This window comes from Chelonia mydas, chromosome 15 (genome assembly GCF_015237465.2).
Source record: "Chelonia mydas isolate rCheMyd1 chromosome 15, rCheMyd1.pri.v2, whole genome shotgun sequence".
In the NCBI taxonomy this organism is placed as follows: Eukaryota; Metazoa; Chordata; order Testudines; family Cheloniidae; genus Chelonia; species Chelonia mydas.
This window is the reverse complement of record NC_057856.1, coordinates 24,105,108-24,125,212: the sequence shown is the minus strand read 5'-3', so window position 1 is coordinate 24,125,212 and position 20,105 is coordinate 24,105,108. Positions and strand designations below refer to the sequence as shown.

The following is a 20,105-nucleotide window of genomic DNA, read 5'->3' as shown; positions in this document are numbered from 1 at the left end:
AGTTGGGGCATGTGGGCTGGGGCTCCTCACGGGGGGAGGGGGGAATGCTGGAAGGAAGAAGGGTCGGGACCAGCAGGTTAGCCTCCCTGAAGGCGGGGATCACCCACTGCCCATGCCTAAGACTCTTTAGACCTGATTCTGGTTTCATATCAATGTGACTTCAGTCCCTCCTGATTTATACTGGTATAAGTGGAATCAGAATCAGAGCACGCCTCTCTCTCTAATCTGAGAACTGCACAATTTTACCAGACAAATGAACCAAGCCCCCTTTCCAACTGGCAATGCTGCTTCAAAATCATTTACAGCCTGCTAACATTCCACCGTCTCCCACTTATTTCCAGCAATCCTTGGGAGACACGTTGCGAGAAGCAGGAACGCAACAAATGTGTCTCATAATTCACAGTATAAACTTTACGAGATAATGACTTCATCCTAAACAGGGGGTGAGGGGGCGTCGAATTGCCAACCACTCATTTTCCACACCAAAAAAAAAAAAAACAAAAAAACAAAAAACCCTGTATTTATGAGAAAAGGCCATTTTACTAGACTTAAAAAAAAAAAAGAAAAGAAAAAAAAAAACACCCACACCACCACATGAAACTGAACGGACCCGCCTTCTGATATAGCACGGGTGCAGCTTCACCAGTGCTTGGAGTAAGGGCATCCTAGCTTCAAAATAAGACGCTGAAACGGCACCAGCTGGGACTTTCAGAAATCACAGGCTGCCGTGCAAACATCTTTCATATTCTTCCTTTTAGTTTTAAGAGGCTCCAATAAGCATGGGAGGAATTTCCAAGTTTCCCTTATGTACTCCTGTGTGCCAGCTACCTGCATAAAGTACAACTGGCAACTGCAATGTCAGTCCAGGTAGCTGAGAGCAGACCATCAAACGTCACTCTGTGGTGAGTAATAACTGTGATCCACATAATTAATTTTGCCCAGTCTGAGCCACAGGTTTGAAACCTACACAATCATATTACATGTGCACATATACATAAAATAGTGCGCGCACACACACACAATTACATCTATTATGGTTTCAAACATATATTATGCCTATGTTACATATACACACACGCAGGTCCTAGCAAAAGAACAGAACATACAGTTCATCTTGGCACGAATCCCAGGAATAAAACTTGAAGTGACAAATCTAACTCCACTTTAGTCCAACAGTATCTGTGGTAATATCTGTTACAGAATAGAACAGCATTACAGATCATTAAATTACTGAATTATTGTGTGTTCCACACCCATGTTCTTTTTTGGTAATGAGAACGGAGTATAATTTCAAGAGAGACTGTCAACTGGAAAGGTTACCCTGCTCTCTGAAAATTGTGTACCCACTATAATTGTTTATAGCTCCATAATGCTTACTATTATAACTGATGGAAGTTAGCTAAATAAAAACTTTTGCAGTCAGTTTACTTGGTACAACTGATATAGTCAGTTTCATCATTTCTCTCTATAGCCAAAAGGGCCCAATCATGCAGACACTAACCTGACAGTAACTTTACTCAGAGGAGTAGTTCAATTCATAATACCACACAGCGTATAGGTAAATGTATTGTAGTCTACAGAAGTGCAGGCCACATGACAGCTCTGCGACTAATAAATCTTTATACATTATACAACGATGATGAATCTGACAGCACCAGCAGATTAGCAAGGATTTAGAACACAACCGTTGTGTATCACTATACACTGAAACACAATTTAAAAACCAGAGATGTGTGTTCTCCTCCAATTGCAGAAGCAAGTTTTCAAGATGGCAAAGCAGTCTCTTCCACCATCAAAACAATCTCAGTTCACGCACTTACATTGTTCTTTGAACCCTAGATCTCAAACTTGTTTTCTTGATGGGGAAATTGACTCTCAGAGAGGGGAAGTGATTTGCCCAAGGTCACTCAGAAGAAAATGTTACTTAATCGAGGTCTCCCTATGCCCCATCTTTAGGAGCACTTAATCCACAGGAGGGTAAATAATATGTTAAGAACACATGAGTATTAGGCTTGCTGACGACTACCATACAACAGCGCATATAGTTAGCAAAAAAATATCACTGCCAAACTTGGCATCTACGTTTGTGAACTGAGTTTACAAGCAACATCTCCACTGAAACAACAGCTGCAAACTCCCAACTGCCTGGCTTAAGTTAAGACACATCGCAGTGCGGTTTTGGGCAAACCCAAATTAAGCCATCATTTGCAGGCTGCTTCAAGAACGAACAAACCGGCATTAATGATATGCATATGTCAAGAGCCACCCCTCAAAAGCAGGAAGCATCAATAACTGCAGTGATCACACAAATACATCTGCAGTGAGCCAGACCAAGACGCTTGGCTCAAGAAACTTTCTTCCTCTCAAAAAAGTGAGAGGTGTTTTACAAAATCGGGGGGGGAGGGGGGGGGGGGAAGAGAAATCCACCCACATAAGAAGCAGCGACTCCCAATCTTTCACGAAAGGAGATAAGAAAAAGTAGGCAACTGGCCACTTCTGGGGAACCAGAAAAAGTGAGCACTCAACCTCCACTGCTGTAACCACGGCCTTTCGGCTGCCAAGTCCCTGTGGTACAAAGGAACTTCTTGCAGAAGCCAATGGCCTACTTTAGATCCCCAGACACAATGCAGCCCAAACAAAGCACTTCAGAGCAGCCCCACCAGAGCAGCCCACTTACCTAGTAGCATCTGTGTGCCACCTACCTAACCCTGGGCACCCCAACACAATGTTAGCCACCTCAGCTTCAATAAATAAATAAATAAAAGGGGGCCACACAGTCTTAAAACCAAGCTGGAAATGCAATGGAAAGCCTGTAATTATTTCTCAATGCTCCTGCCAGCCTCAGCCTATAAACACTGTGCATTACATAAGTCCACCCCTCCTGTTTTGCAGCCAAAGTATGAGCTTTTCCTCCAGCTCTGGCAGTGAGTAATAATTCCTTGTAGTCATGGTAACACTGGCCGGCTTCCAGCAGACAAAGGGAGACTTGAAATACTGCTAGGCCTTTTTATAGCTCAGCTCTAAAAAAACCTCTAAAAAAATTAGCTATCTTATGGCTGACCCAACTCAACATCCTCTCCTTTTTAACCATTTCCTTCCTGTGCTAACACACAATTATGGGCTCTCAAAACACACACAGGTGTATGGTCTGCAACTTGCAATCTTAAAATAGTAGCCATGCTTTTTTTCCCCCCCTTAAAGGGACTGTTTCTGATCCACTGTACTGTATGCTCTCACATCAGACACATTTCCATTTTAATGGATTGGCGGGCTTCTTCTCACTCTACAAACTAACCTCCTGCCAGAGGGGGCCCAACAATCACAGAAGCGTTTGCAGTAATCGCCACAGGCTTTTCATTTGATTTGGTTACTCAGTGGGTGCCTTCACTGCAGCGTTAACACAAAAGTTATTTACACTCCAGTTACTGCTCTGGAGTAGGCCTCGTCACAGCGAGGCTGCTCTCACTTGAGCGTTACATTTGAGCTGCTGTATCCACTACCACTGCATTCACTTGTGTAACGCCAGAACTAAACAGGGGCACAGTCGGTGGTTCTCAGCATTACAGTAAGCGGAGCTCTATGGTTTCTTTCCCAGTGACCTGTGGGAGAATCTGCCTGTCATTTCTGGGCACCCAGGAGAATTGTGGGAAGGCATGCAAAGACTAGCAGCATTGGGTGGATCTAGCCTGCATCCACACTAGAGACTGCTCAGGTTAGCTTGCATCATGGGTTGTGCTCGGTCAAGCTTTAGCCTGTGCCCCCTCTTGGATCAGCTAACACAAGTTAAAAACAGTACTGCAGCAGAGTTAAACGTGTGTGTGTGTGTGTGTGTGTGTGTGTGCGTGCGTGCGCGCGCATGTGTCCGTCCGCTCGGAAGTTAGTACTATCCGTCAGTAAGCACACCACAGTATCAGAGATACCTCCATTATTTCCACTGGTGGTGGTGACGATCGCAAGTCTCGTGAGTATTTGCAGTTTTTCTTAAAGTCGTAGCTCCTGGAGACAAGCGATTATGTGAGAATCTCAGCTTCAGGTTTTTTTTTTTTTTAAAATGGCCGAGTCTAGTCCTCATGATTGCAGAGAAGAGCGTGAAACTGTACCCCAAATGCACCCTAAAGACTTATATATATATATATATATTATATAAATAAATAAAACAAACAAAAACAAAAGAAGCCACCCAAAGGCAAAGTAAAAGAACGAACTTTTTCTATATTTGTCCATCTCATGATTTTGGGGGGCATTACTTATTTTTTGGATGCCTGAGGCTGGTAGTTCATGTTTAATTGCTCACTGTACCAGTAAAAATCTTTATGGTTTGTACGAAACATACTGCAGAAGTGTTCAAAATAGCAGGCCTCACTTAAAGCGTACTGCTGTTAAAATCTTTAATATAGCGCCGCATTTCCTTGTATCATAAACCCTGACTAATCCTCACAGTTACCATCTGCACAAAAAGTTGACAGTCTCTCCTCACCTCTTAGCATTTACCAGGATGTGGTAAGTGTTGGCAGATGCTGGCTTTTAAATGACACCTACCTGTATAGCAAAACCCCCAAATGGCCAAAATTAGCAGTCTTGCCTCAGATAATCAGACATGTTTTGCTAATGCACTGCCAGGCAAAGAAAGTCCACATGTGATAAAGAAACACAATGACTGATCATTTTTTTCCTATCTTAGAAGACATGCTGGTCTTGCGAGCTAAGAAATGACATAAGTGGAAGACTTAATCATTAAAAAGACTTCAAACACTTCTCTGCTGGACAGGCCTCCAGAGATAAGTATGGGACACTTAATATTTTTTATTTGTTTGGTGGGGGGGGGGGGGAAGGGGGAGGAGAAGGGGAAGGGGAACTCGTGAATTTTTTGAGTTTCACCCCAACAAACAACAGGCATGTGGACCATTAAGAGTCCAACTCTCCTACAGACTTCAGTGTGAGCAAACCCAGGCATGTCATTATACAACAGATATTGGGCTAATTCAGCCTTCAATTATATCAGTGCCACCCCAATGGACTTCAGGTCACATGACTCTGATGCAAGAGTAACTATGAATAGAATCGGTTTGGTCTACTGCATGAAATTCAAAGGCAGCAGCCTCTTTTAAAGTTTATTGTTACCACGAAATGACCCCCGAAAAAAGAGAGGATTACCAAGTGCCTCCCAATCTTGTTCTGAAGTTGACGTACTTGAGGAACAATGAGAAGGACGTAGTCTAACCCTCCATGCTCCAACACATCATTGGCATCCATCTGGGAAGAGGATGCTTAGGTGTCCTGCTAACCAACAAATAGAATCCACACCAGATTCAAGAGGAACAACGGGCTTTAGAAAGGAAAACAATAGCTTTGGGAGAATCTTGCTATTCCGGCATAGGCCAACTTTTCTTCTGAAGTCAGGAGCATCCAAAAGTCAACCCCATGCATGGAGGTCTGATCTCAGAGGGGGAATAAAGGTTTAAAACTACAAAGCATTGCTAAAACTTTAAACAGTATCATACTGTACATGGAAACTGTTCCTTCAGCTTAAAATCATAACTAAGGAGACTTTTCTTTATAGCTCTGGAGTTGCTCCAACTCCCATTGTTAAATTATTTAAAAAAATCTTCCCACTCTAAGGCATCTGTAAAACATTAAAATTACTAACTTCTTTATTTTTTGCACTGTTGTAGTACAGTTGAACCCCAGATATGAGAAAAACAAGGTCAGTGAGGTAATGTCTTTTATTGGATCAACCTGAAGAAGAGCTCTTTGACGCTCAAAAGCTTGTCTCTTTCACCAACAGCTGCTGGTCCAATTAAAACAAAAAACAAAAACAAAAACAAAAACAAAAAAAAGACCTCATCTCCACTCTCTCTCTCTCAACTTCTTTATTCACCTTTAAAACATTAAATAATTATTTTTCCCTCAAACCCAAGAATTTCTCTATTCAGAAGAAACTGTGACCAATGATACTTCCTAATATAATGCATTTTTGAAAGAGCCTTTTGCATCTACCCAGGACACTTACCTCAATACAGCATCTACACATGTTTAAACACCAAAACAGATCCAACTTTTTCCAAGGTTAGTAGAAAGTAGATTCCATAAGTATGGGAGCTAGCCCTGAATATAATCCACTGATAACTAGGACAAACCAATACATAAGAAGAATCTGACTGCAGAAAACTACCAGGAACGTAAGAAACAACAGTCCTAGTCATTATTAAAAACATTACAGAACCAAAAGCCAAATTCTTGTGGGTGTGACCCATATTAATCCAGTGTGGGACTTTGTCTCCCTCTAGGAGCTGAACCACGTAGAGAATTGGGTCAGCTATTGCCATCATTATAATGGATTTTGTCCTTCAGCTCAGGCAGAAGAAGCTCATGCTTTCAGATTTAGAAGTTGCAGGCTCAATCCCTGCAGACAACCTTAGAAGGGGTAGTTATATTTTATTTTGGGTAGAACTTGGAGTCAAGTCCCTCTGAAGTCAACAGAAGCTTGGCTACCGATTTCAGTGCGGCCAGCATTTCACCGTCAGTCTTCAAAAAACTTTGGCCTATCCACTACAAGTGGCCTACAGACCATTTGCTGGTGGTCCACAGACAGCTGCCTAGTCACAAGTCTCTGCATTTCTAGCTTCTAACAAGGCAGCCAAAGACATTTATTAAATACTTCTTCACGAAAACAATTGTTGCCATTGCCACAGGGGTGTTCTGAGACGGCAGAGTGCAGCGGAGGTGGTTCACAGGATCAAATGAGAAGGGATGTGTCCATGAGGCAATCTCAGTATTAAGATGCAATCCACACTATGAAAGTGTTTGAAACCTGGGATACAAGATATCTGGTGAAATGGTTCCCTGGAAAGATCAATGCTGCATTGTTCTAGCTGGGAGTCATCTACTAACATGCTCCTCAAAGGCTAAAAATGCCTTAAGCATTTTTATTATACCATTATTAAAATCACAAAATTGCAGGTTTACCAGCTTCTTGTATTGGAGGTGGAGCATTTCCTAGGAAGAGTAATTCACAATTTCACAATCACAATGACGGTACGTTCCAACACAGTACAGCGGAGGAGGTGAGGAGCAATTCCAGAAATGGAAAAGGACTAACTCAGAGAAAAAAATGCCAACCTGGGCACGAATAAACTGCACCGTCCACACATTACCACTATCATCTTTTTTCCGACGATAACACCTTATATCTCAGTGATTTTCATGGACTTTCTCTCTGGTTACTCACAGCAGTTCTACCAAAGGCAAGATTTTTTTATTTTTTTTAAATAAAATATAACAAAAAACAAAAAAACCCACAAGTGTTGAAATTTGTAGAAAATCCCACTAATTATCCCAAGCAGCATCCTAAGCTAATTATATTGTTCAGTCACCTATGTTCTAAAATAGATTGAGATATTAATTGTCAAAAATTCCATCATTTTTAAAATGTAAGAGACACAATGATTGTTGGGGAAATTAAACAAACTACCCCTTTGTCACAAACCATCTTCAAGAGGAGTAATTATTTAACCAAATCACTGTCGCAGTATAGTCAGTAGCTAAGAAGATCTTTTGCTTGTATTAAGCTTTGCTTCTGTATTACAGAAGGCAGCATATTCTGGCATCAAAATATAAAAAGAGCAAAACAAGGAAATAAAGTGACCCACATTCCTTCCCCCAACTCCCTATTAATAATGTAGGGTTGCCGACTCTGACTGAAGCTATTCCGGGAGATTCCCCCCCAGCGTGACGTAATGTCATTTTCTTAAAATAGCCTATTAAAATCTCCCGGATTGCTTTCAATAGTCATCGGGAGACCAACGCTGTTTCCGGGAGACTCCAGGCCAATCCAAGAGGGTTGGCAACCCTATATTAAGAAGAAGAGGCCTACTGGGAGTGGACCAGGAAAGGAAAGAAATAGAGCTACTCAAGGCTCAACTCAACAGCTGGGATTCCCAGAACAATATGCATCTAATTCAGTCTGTAACACCAATTCGTAGGGGAGATTTTCAATTGTATATTGTTCTGAGCCCCACAATTCCAGCAAATGGGATTAAAAATTAACCCACAAACAAAAAACATGCTTTGCCAACCATGGGGGGGGGGGGGGGGGAGAGAGATCAAATCAACCCAGATGAAAACAGATTAAAGAGAAAGAAAATAAATTTTGCCTCAGAGAAATAATCTGGAGACACATACACACACACAGAAAAATTAGGGGCCTGATCCAAAGCCTGCTCAAACCAGTAGAGTCTTTCCAGTGATTTCAATGAGCTTTGGAGCAAGCCCTTGGGAAATGCCTTGCCTATGATCGATTATTTGAAAAACACCTTAATTTTAAAAAAGGAATCTTTTAAATGAATATCAGTGACATGGGTTAGATATAGTCTCTGATAAGTTTTGTTCATCAACTTGTTACTATCCAGGAATGGAAACACAATGGACCAAATAAATGAAACCAAACTGGGGAAATCTAGTAAGCAATGGAAGAGATCACTGAGAAAATCAATAGAAATACATGACCATCAACAGAACAAATCCTTAGGAAAAAAAAAAAAAAAAAAAATCATTCCATGCTGGATGCAAGGAGACTGGGAAGTATAACAGGAGGTAGGTGAACTATAAGGTATGGCCACAAGATACGTAGAGCCATAAACGGGCATGAGAATAAAACACACAGCCACCACTGGCTCAGAAGTTGTGGTAACTGGTGTTTCTCAACTGGAGGCTGAATACTCCAGAGAGGCCCCAGCCTCCTCTGTTCAGGAAATGGCAAACCAAGAGCCTAATATTCAATACTGAATGGTTAATACCCAGAACTAAATTCCAAATCAACGTGCCCTTATTTGCAGAGTCCTAAATAGAAATCTCCCAGCAAGAAAGAAAAATTAATAGGGCAGTGCCTTGTCCATATAATTAAAATATAATTTCCTACATGCACCACTGTTTTCATTTTATCTCCAGCTGAAGCCCATCTCTTATACCCTAATGCTCCATTTGTTTGGACCCAGTGCACCCTCTGTGCTTAGAAGAGGAACGTTATGACAAAGGCTGGGAATATTGCAGGGACAGGCTGGATAAGGGATGTCACAGATCAAGTCATATGCTTCAATATCTTGTCTATAAGGGCTTAGCCAATCCATGTAGTGTTAGAGCAGGATCCTAATATTAGAAACAAAACATGTTTATCTTCTGTGTGCCCAAGCCAAAAATAAACCCCAGCCTTGTAACAGCTTTGATATAGGAGCTGACCTAGAGATAAATGAAGAGAATTTCCATAATAGATTCAACTGGAAGACTCAGGTCCCAACTACCAGAGATCAAACGTGAAGATCATTTAACCAGAGTAGCAACTTTCAACTTGCAGGCCCTTAATCATAAAGTTACAGGCTCAATTAGGAATGAAAAATGTTTGAATATATTTTTCATTATTTGAATGAGAGACTTGGAAATCTCTCAATTAAAATAAAGCTAAAAAAAACAACAAATTTTAGTAAAACAAAGTATTTTGTTTTGTTTAAAGCACACTACATTTTCCCACAGCTGTCTAGGTTAATTGCATGTACACGAATAATTTCTAACTGGTTTAGACATCAGTCTCAGATGTTGCTTTTGGCTTCCTTAATAATGTAGCTGCCCAGCAACTCATTTTGATCTTAGTAAACGGTCTCATATTAAATTTTCATATATTCGTCTGTGACTATCACTAGTAAATGCATTTTTCCCTTATGAGATTCATTCGATCTCCGGTCTACACGGTTAACAACCACCCGTTTACATGCTGGTGTTTTCTTTAAGATTACATCATTCCTGTATCATTTCAGGACCCTTTGTGGAGAGCCTATGACCGTAAGTCACTTGGTACCACAAGCTATTTAGTTATATAAGCATACATCTACCACCTAATCAACACTGCATAGCACAATTACAACAGCCAAAGGAAGAGTTACATAAGCATCTAGAAAAGGAGTACTTGTGGCACCTTAGAGACTAACCAATTTATCTGAGCATAAGCTTTTGTGAGCTACAGCTCACTTCATCGGATGAAGTGAGCTGTAGCTCACGAAAGCTTATGCTCAAATAAATTGGTTAGTCTCTAAGGTGCCACTAGTACTCCTTTTCTTTTTGTGAATACAGACTAACACGGCTGTTACTCTGAAACCTGTCATAAGCATCTAGCCTGACCTTCGGATGGAGTGGGATCTGAGTTACCCAGGAGAGAATTTTCTGCAGTATCTGGCTGGTGAATCTTGCCCATATGCTCAGGGTTCAGCTGATCGCCATATTTGGGGTCGGGAAGGAATTTTCCCCCAGGGCAGATTGGAAGAGGCCCTGGAGGTTTTTCACCTTCCTCTGTAGCATGGGGCACGGGTCACTTGCTGGAGGATTCTCTGCTTCCTGAAGTCTTTAAATCACGATTTGAGGACTTCAATAGCTCAGACATAGGTGAGAGGTTTTTTGCAGGGGTGGGTGGATGAGATTCTGTAGCCTGCGTTGTGCAGGAGGTCGGACTAGATGATCATAATGGTCCCTTCTGACCTTAGTATTTATGAATCTATGAAAAACACACACACACACACACACACCCCCACCACAGAATTTCACTCAGTAATTCCGGCATCTAAAGACAACAACTTGTGGTTGACCTAGAGCATATTTTAAAAATACACCCCCCAACCCCACTCCTGATTCTCCAAGTAATGGAGAATTTACCACATCCCTTAGTAATCTCTTCCAATGGATAATTACCCTCATTGCTGAATATGGTCCCTGTTAAATGTGACCATGTGGGTCCTCAAAAGGAGCTAAAGAATTCCAGCTATTCAGTTCCAGAATTCTATAAGTAATCATGTCTTCTCAAGGTAGCCGCATTTATCTACTGGTTCTATAACATTACTTGCTAGAACCTTGCAAAATTAACCACGGTGAAATTAAGGAGTGTCATATGGTAGCTTCCCCAGAGCTGCCCGCCATGTCACCAAATTAACTTCACCTACACCAGCATTGTGATCGGTGGGACGGTGATCAATAGGCTCCAAAAGTCTCTTTCGACGACTGAGATCCCAATGAACAGCCCTGGGACGACTTCTCTTCCAGTGGCTCACCCTTGTAACTGACTGCGGGCAGCTGACGCGATTTATTGTTTAACACACCTGCTCCGGCATGTTCCAATTCACTCTAGGCATGTTCAAATCCTCTCTTTGCTGAATGTTTTCCCCCTGCTGTGAAAGGTCGCATCCCCTACCGCCTTAAAACTCCTTAAAGGTATATATTGTAGCTTACAATCACGTCTGCTTCCGATCTTCTGGAGAGAACTTTTTGTTTGGAAGGAAGTCATTTTTTTACAGTAAGTCAAGCTCCACGATCTCCAAAGGCCATCCAGAAAGAAGAATCTCACACTGGATGAAGTAACCATTGCTTAAACACCCTGTCATTGCCACAAGCTGCAACTCTGGCCTTCTGATTCTGCTTCCAAAGCCATTCTAGAAAATATTCCCTAGCAAGGCTCCCAAGGCCCATTCCTATCGTCATGCCTTATGGTAAAATAAAGTTAGATCTGCCCAAACTCTGACCTTGTTTACTCCTATCAAGTCCCATTGGATTTCAATCTCTGCATAAAACTATTACTTAAAATCACAGGCATTTAAGACAAAAAGATACCAGTTAATCTGGTAAACGCCCACCGGGAGTTTGGTCCTCCGGGTTTCCTGGCATATATCAACCTAATTTAAGTAGTAATGAGGATTCCATCTCTTCCTCCATAGAAGGTCTCACTGTCAGGAAATTCCTCCTGATATTCAGCCTAAACACATCACTCTCCGATACCATGGTGATACGTGTGCTGTAAATAATCAGGATGGATTAGATATTTCTTTTAGTAACTTGGGGGAACATTTTCCAAAATGCCCAAGTCCTGTTGACTCTCAATGGGATTTACACTCCTAAGTGATTAAAGGCACTTCTGTCAATGGGACTGAGTGCTCTTGAAAATTTTACCCTTCATCTCATTAGCTCTAGTTCTTACCTCTTCTACAAATCTACGCAGTTCCTCTCCCTCCTTGGTATCCACCATTCAAATATTTGTAGACTATTATAAAGACAAAATTCTTCCCTGGCATAATCCCACTAAAAGTCAATGAAATTACAGCAGGGATGAATCCAGCCCATTAGCAATTTTAAGGAACCATCCATGGTTTCTCCACCTTCTTCAGAAGTTAGGAACTACCAGGAAAACAGCATATACACCAAACAATTTGTTTTTCTCTATTAAACATTTACAACCATTGTGCAATTTTAATAGTAAGCAGGCTGCGTAGGCTCTTTCTGGTCGGTCCTTGAGCAATGGTGATGTACCTCATTTTTTGTAGTCAGGCCGGGATTTTCAAAAGAACCTTCAGAAGTTGGGTGTCCAAAGCCCACTGAAAGTCAATGTTAATTGGGCATCTAATCTCTCCCCTAAATATGTACTGCAACACAGTTTTCTGTAACATACAGCAGAGTTTCCCCTGCAGACAGACACACATTTTCCTTAGTTTAAGGGGAGTGGAGGAAATCACATTGAGAAATAGCAGCAAAAACCCAAAACATACTTCCTGGGAGAGAGGATTTAGAGATATCAGAGTCCTGAAAATGAAAGTCCCATTCACAGCTCCCACTATCTCTCATGATTCTATGAGCACAATGGAACATTAAATGCTACACTTTCCTGGTCTGTGCTTGGTCAGGCCTTCTGTTCTCACAATATGACAATACCAATGAAGGGAAGAAAAATATCACCGCTAAACAGCCATCTACCATTCCCTTTCCTTCTGCCACATCCTTGCTGATGCAGGGCTGGAGCAGCTGAGGTCCGTTTTTAAACAGCTCCATATTTCATAAGAAGCTGACGATTTCTGAAAGCATGGAAAAAAGAAAACCCAGCCAATGGCATAAATAAGACAGACCCAAACAAAAAACAGGTTTTCGGTCAGTTATCTGGAAGCCTCTTTTTCTAGTGTGCCTCACTGGCCCCTGAGCGCCTCTAATGCATCAACATTCTTTCATCACCTGGTCACTATGACTGGAGCTCCAGATATTTTCTACCAACAATTCAGCCTCAGATTCAACTGTACCAAGCATCTCCTTCCCCAAATGCACCACCCAATGTGGGTCTCTCTGACTACGGTCTTCTCACCTAGCACAATGGAGTCTTTATCTATGACTGAGGCTCCTAGGTGGTACCTCAATACAAATAAAGAAGGACCAGTGCCTGGCAGTCCTGGTCCTCTAACCCTGTCCACCACCAATCATCCCTACTTCTAAAAGTCAGCACAACCTCACTTGTAACGCAAAACTTATCGTATCACCTCGTTCAGGTCCTTGAGTCTAATTATCTTCTTCAGGAGGGGTGGAGTGATCATTAGGATAATAGTAACTATCACACACACACACACACACACACACACACACACACACACCCACCCCTATTGAGATCATATTGCCTCAAAGTCAACAGTTGCTTATCCACAGACACACTTCAGCCTTGACAAGCTGTCTTAGAAACACAATGAACGCCTGACCGTATGCATACGCAACAGAGATAGTACAGTAGATACAATCTGGCAAGAAAGGAATTTCCTTTGGCAGACATGATGGCTGCTGACATCTCAAGTGTCTCTAATATCAGTGTCTCTCTCTCACTTCTCAAATACTTTTTCTGCCTTAGTCTAATACTCATTTCAAGAGATGTACTGACAAGCACCTCAAAGTGCTGCTGTTTAAACGAATTCTAGAAATATTGAAATTAGATAAAAAAAAATTTTTAAATGACATGGTAAGTCAGCTTGTCTGATCCAACTCCACGCCCTAGCCAGTCAAAGATTGTTTCCCACAAAATTTCTCTTAATAAATAATAATTTCCAATTCTACAATGCCCTTCAGCAGAGGATCTCCAAGCACTTAAAGTCATTCGGGAATTAAATCTTGCAACCTCCCTAGAAGGGAAGTATCTTTATCCAAGTACGGATGGGAAAACTGAGGACCAGGGTGTTTAGGCAATTTGTACGAGGTCACAATGTTGCAAACAGATCGAGGACCAGACTCCAAGAGGCCAAACTCTTTGTCTAACCATTACTGGTAACACAGTGGGCTGAATTTTTACAACTGTCAGGGTCTTCCCATAGAGCAGGAAAAGTGGATGCAAAAGCATCACGACAATCTGTCGGGGAAAATATTTAAATTAATAAAAATGCAAATCTATGAAGCCCCGCCTATACTCCTAGGTAACAAATAGCAAATAACACTGCTGAAAACTCGGGCAATGTTAAAAAAAGAGAGAGAGAGAGAAAGAGAGAGAGTGTATGTTAGGAAACTCTTGCACCACACTGAAGTTAAAAAAAGACCTGGATTGTGGTGCCAACACTCACGAGGCTTGAGCCAGTGGGGTAATCTTTCAGGAGGGCAGTACAGAGTAATATATCTAAAAGACAAAACTGCTCAAATTATTAAGCAGGCATCATCCACTCATAATTTTGAATTTAATTTAATTAGGCACCCTGCTAACTTCATTACCTATTTAACCAGATCGTTTATTCAATTTATGCAACTTCTTCTGCAAATAACTGCTCCGAGGCCCAGAGCGAGTCAAGGCAAGGTCTGGTCCTTGCCAATTGCTCAGTGCTGCTGGAGAGAAACTGGGCACCTGGAATGCATGTTGAGGTTTGAGTCTTTATCGTTCCAGCTCTAGCCAGAAACTCAAAATTCATTCAGTGTCAAGAGGCTGCCCAGAAGTCTGCGGAAGAATGGAGCTATCATTGGCATGCACAACATTTAGCATCTCCCTGTCAACTCTGCTGGATCCCTGAGCTAGTACCTCAGCGCACTGTATGTTGCTTAAGCATGATTGCCATTTCTGCATCACTCTTGATTTCACCTGAAAATACCCCAAAAGTCTGAAGAGGAACTGAGCAAGGTCTCACAGAAGCAGTTGCTCTTCCACAGACAGTTCCTCAGACCAGGAAGGTCAAAACCCTTGACAGGGAAAACTTTCATATTGGATCGAACATGAGAGAGGAGAACATTCGTACCCCAGAAATGGCATTCGCCAATAATCTGTTGCATTCCCTTTTCTACCCGTTCAGACAGCTGTGTCTCAGACACCTCAGTCCGTCTCCTTTCTTCCTCCGTTGACTCCTGCATTTCCGTTACAGTCAACTGCTGAAGACAGAGTCTTGCCAGGTTTCCACACGTACAGACTCACTGTGATTCACAGGAGGAGGGTAGCAACAGCGTAAGCATTGGTTTTAAATTGATGGATGCTCCAGATCTTACTTAAGAGCTTTGTCCAGCACAAAATTTCTCTAAAACCTAGCATCTGAAAGTGACCTGAAGAAATCTAGAATACAAAAAGGCAGAATATACCCACCCACTCACTCACCCGTTGGAGCACATTCTTCCATCAACAGGGAATTTACCCTACTTAAGTCCCAGTGGCACTATTAGAGTTCACCTATAGAAATCCCCTGCACACATCTGAAAGAATACCCCTACCTAGTACAATATTTTGAAGACAAAGTTCTGGCATTTTTTTCAAAATCCCAAGTAGCTACAGCCCAAAAATTTTCATTAAGTTGATTCCATACAGCTTTGTCTAGCTGCCCCAAGGTCAGTGCGACCATACACAGAGCTCTTGAAAATTATGAGTGTCATAAAAAAATTAAAAAAAAAAAAATTCCGATACTAGAGATAGAAAAGGTCCGTTAGGTGAGCCAGTCCATTTCCCCACCTCTGCAAACTTGTCCTGGTAGGTTATTAGAAATGACATGCTCCCAAAGGGAGTTTCCTTGCTTTGGACATCACCAAGTAAATGAAAGGGCTGGAATCACTGCCACGTGGATTAAAAACTATGTTGGTGGACCAGCACGCATGCCACGTAATAACTGGAACTGGGGAGAAGAGTTTTAATTGAAATGAAAGTTCAATGGAAATGAAATTTAGTGATTTCTGCTTTCAAGACAGCTCTGGTAAAAACAAAACTGTCTCCAGCCCAAAACCCCAGCACTAACTTCCTACTTGAGACAATCAAAATTAAACCCACTGTCACGCAAAAAACAAAAACCAACAAACACCCCTATTCTGCTTTCAATTCTCATTAGCACACATACCCTGAGGTTTACATGAACTTGTTACAAACCATTTTGCCCACTACCAGAAAGTGGGATTCAGAGAAAGAACTGCATGAAACCAGAGGAAGTTTCAGTGTTGAGGTCTCCTTACAAGATGAGCAAAGCCCAGTTTCATAGAGAAGCTTCCAATTCTGGCCCCCCACTCGCAGCAACCAACCACTGCTCATGCAAGTAGACCTTGAGATGCCACAGCAGCTTCAAGCGATGCATTGGAGGATACGCCAGTGCTTGCTACCCCAGACAGCTTGGATCTGAAATGGCAGTGCCATGGAGTATTTTGTCTGCCAGAAAGTAATGGTAATATGCAACCTAAATAAAAACGCACGGGTTCTAGCGATTTCAAATTCATATGCCTGTTCTCACAGACCGCCGATTGCTTTTGCCACATATAAAGATGAGTAAGGAAAGTTCTAACACACATACAGTACCTAATTGCTGACAATTGAGAACGTGAAGCTCCAACAACCACGCTGACAGCACACGAGTGAGCGAAGCTGACGGGTATACAGATCCAGCCCTCCAGTGCTGAGGATTTAAATCACCCTAAAAAAATCAAAACAGTTCAATTTGGCATGAACTTATTCCAGGATATGACATATAGAGAGGGAAGGATGGCCAAGAATCTGCATCTCTTCCATTACAGGTGTCCGAGAGAGGACCCATCAGAGCTATTTGCTGTCTTCACCTTGGATCCTGGGCTGCCTTGCTGGGCTAGCACATGCATAGTGTGGAACGAAGGGGGAAAAAGAACTACAAGTGACAGATGTTAGTCATGACAATGGGCACCACATAAGAACCTGAGAAGGATGCAACCATCGCTGGGCTTGATGCAGGAGTAAGTGGGTGAAATTCTATGCCCTATGTTCTATAGGTCAGACTAGACAATCCCTTTCTGGCCTTTTAAAACAAAACAAACTCAATCGTTAGTTATTTTGGTCTCTTCCGTTGCTTAAAAGCCCCGCTGCTTTGCAGAGCTGCACAATTTCCTGGCTAGTTGATGTAATTTACACGCGTTACAAAACTAGATACCGGTTAGATTTTTCCCAGTTCCCAAGAGCTGCACTGAATTTCCAAGGCAACCTGAAAGCACAGAATATTGTGTGACGTAGAGCACCCAGAAGTGGCCTGAAGAGTTCTCTTATGCTGCTCCAGCCAGGCTGACTCCTGAGATCTTTTTTTAAAAAGGAAGAGCTTCGCAATGACACTCTCCAGCTGTCCAGGGAACGGGCATTAAAACACAAAGGCGCACGAGTTCTCTGATGCTGATGTTTCCCTCTGCTCAGGAGTTACTTTTATTTAAGAACAAAAAAAAAAGGGAGCTTAGCTACAACTTTGACCCTGTGCGGAGATACTCGGATACGTCGTCCCTCTGAGGCACTCGAGAGATTTTTCAAAGAGCGCTGTCTCCGTCGCTACCCCCTGTGCCAGGCGGTCTAGCCTGTTTCTGTCACCTCAGTCATGAAACAGGCTCAGGCTGTCCTCCTTTCACCACACGTACCTTTTATTACTCTGCTCTTTTGTACACCCAATGGAACACAGGCATCTGGTAGCAGAAGCTTTCCACCCAGTGTCCCTCCTCAGCACAGCACATCTCACCTTTTGAGCTTCCCTTTGGAGACCCCCCCCGCCCTCCTGTTCCTTCTAGTTCTGGGCTAACAATGTAACCGGGACGCTAGTAGTCACCACCAAGGGGTCTGCAATCCCCGAGCAGAAAGTAGTCAATGCTGCCAACTGAGCCTGCAACCTTTCCTGTGCGGCAGTAATTTCAGCAATCAGGGTGCTGCTCTGAGCCCCCTGTCACAAGCACTGGGTACGTGTAACAAATACGTAAATGGAGATGCATGTTAAAAAGCCCACTGGCAGCTCTATGAGGAATCTTCGGCTTAAGAATCTCAACGTAAAGAAAGCTGCTTGAAAACGCTTTGCCTTTACATTTCAGCCAACCTTTGCGGTAGGTTCACTTCACACAGGTTTCCCCGCATTTTCGCCTTGAGTTGCTTCAGGAAAAAATACAAATAAAAAATCAAGGTGAAGCTGGACCAACACCAGACAGCTTTTTGGTGCTTCACCAGTGAATGCAGGGCACCCAGGGAGACCGATCCACACAGCCCACTGAGATCAACAGACAACTCCCACTGACTCCAGGGTGGATTAGATCAGGCCCACTGAGCATTCACCTCACTCGTGGAATCTGGAAGCCCGGGGAGGAAGTTAAGCCCAGCTAGAGGTTGTAAAAAAAATGATGGCTTCCCAGGCAGGTTTGAATACCATGCTTATTATTACAGGGACATCTAAACCCCTTGTGGTCCAGTGACAAGCGTCACATTCCTGATTTATCACAATCCCAATTTTCAGAGCGTCTTCCCACATAGAATCATAGAATATCAGGGTTGGAAGGGACCACAGGAGGACATCTAGTCCAACCCCCTGCTCAAAGCAGGGCCAATCCCCAATTTTTGCCCCAGATCCCTAAATGGTCCCCTCAAGGATTGCACTCACAACCCTGGGTTTAGCAGGCCAATGCTCAAACCACTGAGCTATCCCTCCGTCCACATCCTGCAGGCTTGACTGACAGGAGGAGTGATCGGGGGAACTGTGGGAACACTTCAGCAGCTCCAGCTTTTCATGTTTATCTCAATTTCACAAAAATAACAGTCAAATGATTTGGCCAAAAAAGGTGGCTGAAAAACAGGACCACGCCCTGAGAGGGAACGGTGTTACTTGGGACTTAATGCCCTGGCCTGACTGGACCCAGGTACACACCATTCGCAACAAAAGGCGAACCTACTCAAAACTGAAATGTGTGTGTTCATTTAACCAAGGTGACAAAATGGGCACAGTTTGCCAACCAATAAATAATCTGCAAATGTTTTCACGAACGAGCTCCTGCTCCATGGAGAACAAGTCCATCACTGAGCAAAAGGGTCAGACTCCCAGCTGGAATTTTTACAGGCTTTTACCACCAAAACGAACGTTTCCCCTTATCCCAATGTGACGACGACATTTTCAAGACTTAGCCCCATTGAAAATCCCAGCACTCCATTCCAATTTAAATGGGAGTTTGGCACCTAACTCCCTTAGGCTCCTTTAAAAAGCCCTGCTCTCCCCCGCCTCTCCCCACCCCCTGCCCAGGAAGGGCTATCCAGCAGCAATACCGGGCACAGCAGACATGTGCATGCTTTAGAAGACATGTGCATGCTTAGAATCAGGTCACCTGCAGTAGCAAGTGCTGTCTCATTAAAAAGCAGCATACAGCAGTTAGTGAATGACAAAGAGTAATAGGGGTTCACCTCCCACGGTAAGAGAGAATCTGTACGATACCAGATAGGATGCGTCAGTCAGCATCCAAGTTTAAAAAAAATTTTTTTTTTTTTTTAATTTATTTGGTGGAATTAGACGGTATTTCCAAGACAACCTCTGCCTCTGGTCTCACCCCACAAACCTTCCCTCACTCGTGACAAGATAGACGATCATACGGGCAGAACACAGGGTTATTCTCGGATCCACTGTTAACAAACATAATACACCCCAGATCTTGGACAAAAAACCTCTCCCTCCCGCAGCCCACCCCAATAGTGATCCAAGTTAAGGAAAGACTGGAGCTCAAGGATCCCCTGTCTCGGTGGTTCTCAAACTTGTGTACTGGTGACCCCTTTCACATAGCAAGCCTCTGGGTGCAACCCCGCCCCCCCTCATAAATTAAAAACACTTTTACATATTTAACACCATTATAAATGCTGGATGCAAAGCAGGGTTTGGGTGGAGGCTGACAGCTCGCGACCCCCCCCCCCCCCATGTAATAACCTCACGACCCCCTGTTTGACAACCCCTGCCCTATCTCAAGCAGAAAACCAGCTTATTTGTGCACCAAGTACTACTGGCTCCGAAAGGAACTCGCCCCTCCCCTTCTTCCTTTAAACATGATGGATCTGCCTGGAGGGGAAGCTAAGCGTTAGCAGA

General features: G+C 42.9%; 1 protein-coding gene across 45 annotated transcripts in view; it reads right to left on the bottom strand.

Moving 5' to 3' along the window:
- Nucleotides 1–20,105, bottom strand: part of NCOR2 (nuclear receptor corepressor 2) — a 397,818-nt gene that overhangs the window by 327,422 nt on the left and 50,291 nt on the right. For 4 of the 45 annotated variants that reach the window (XM_043529102.1, XM_043529108.1, XM_043529114.1 and 1 more), the window contains exon 1: nt 16,574–16,683. The exons of the other annotated variants lie outside the window; for them this stretch is intronic. The gene's annotated coding sequence lies outside the window, so the exon portion shown is untranslated. Of the gene's footprint in view, nt 1–16,573; nt 16,684–20,105 lie in introns of those variants that run through there. 45 annotated transcript variants of the gene reach the window in all.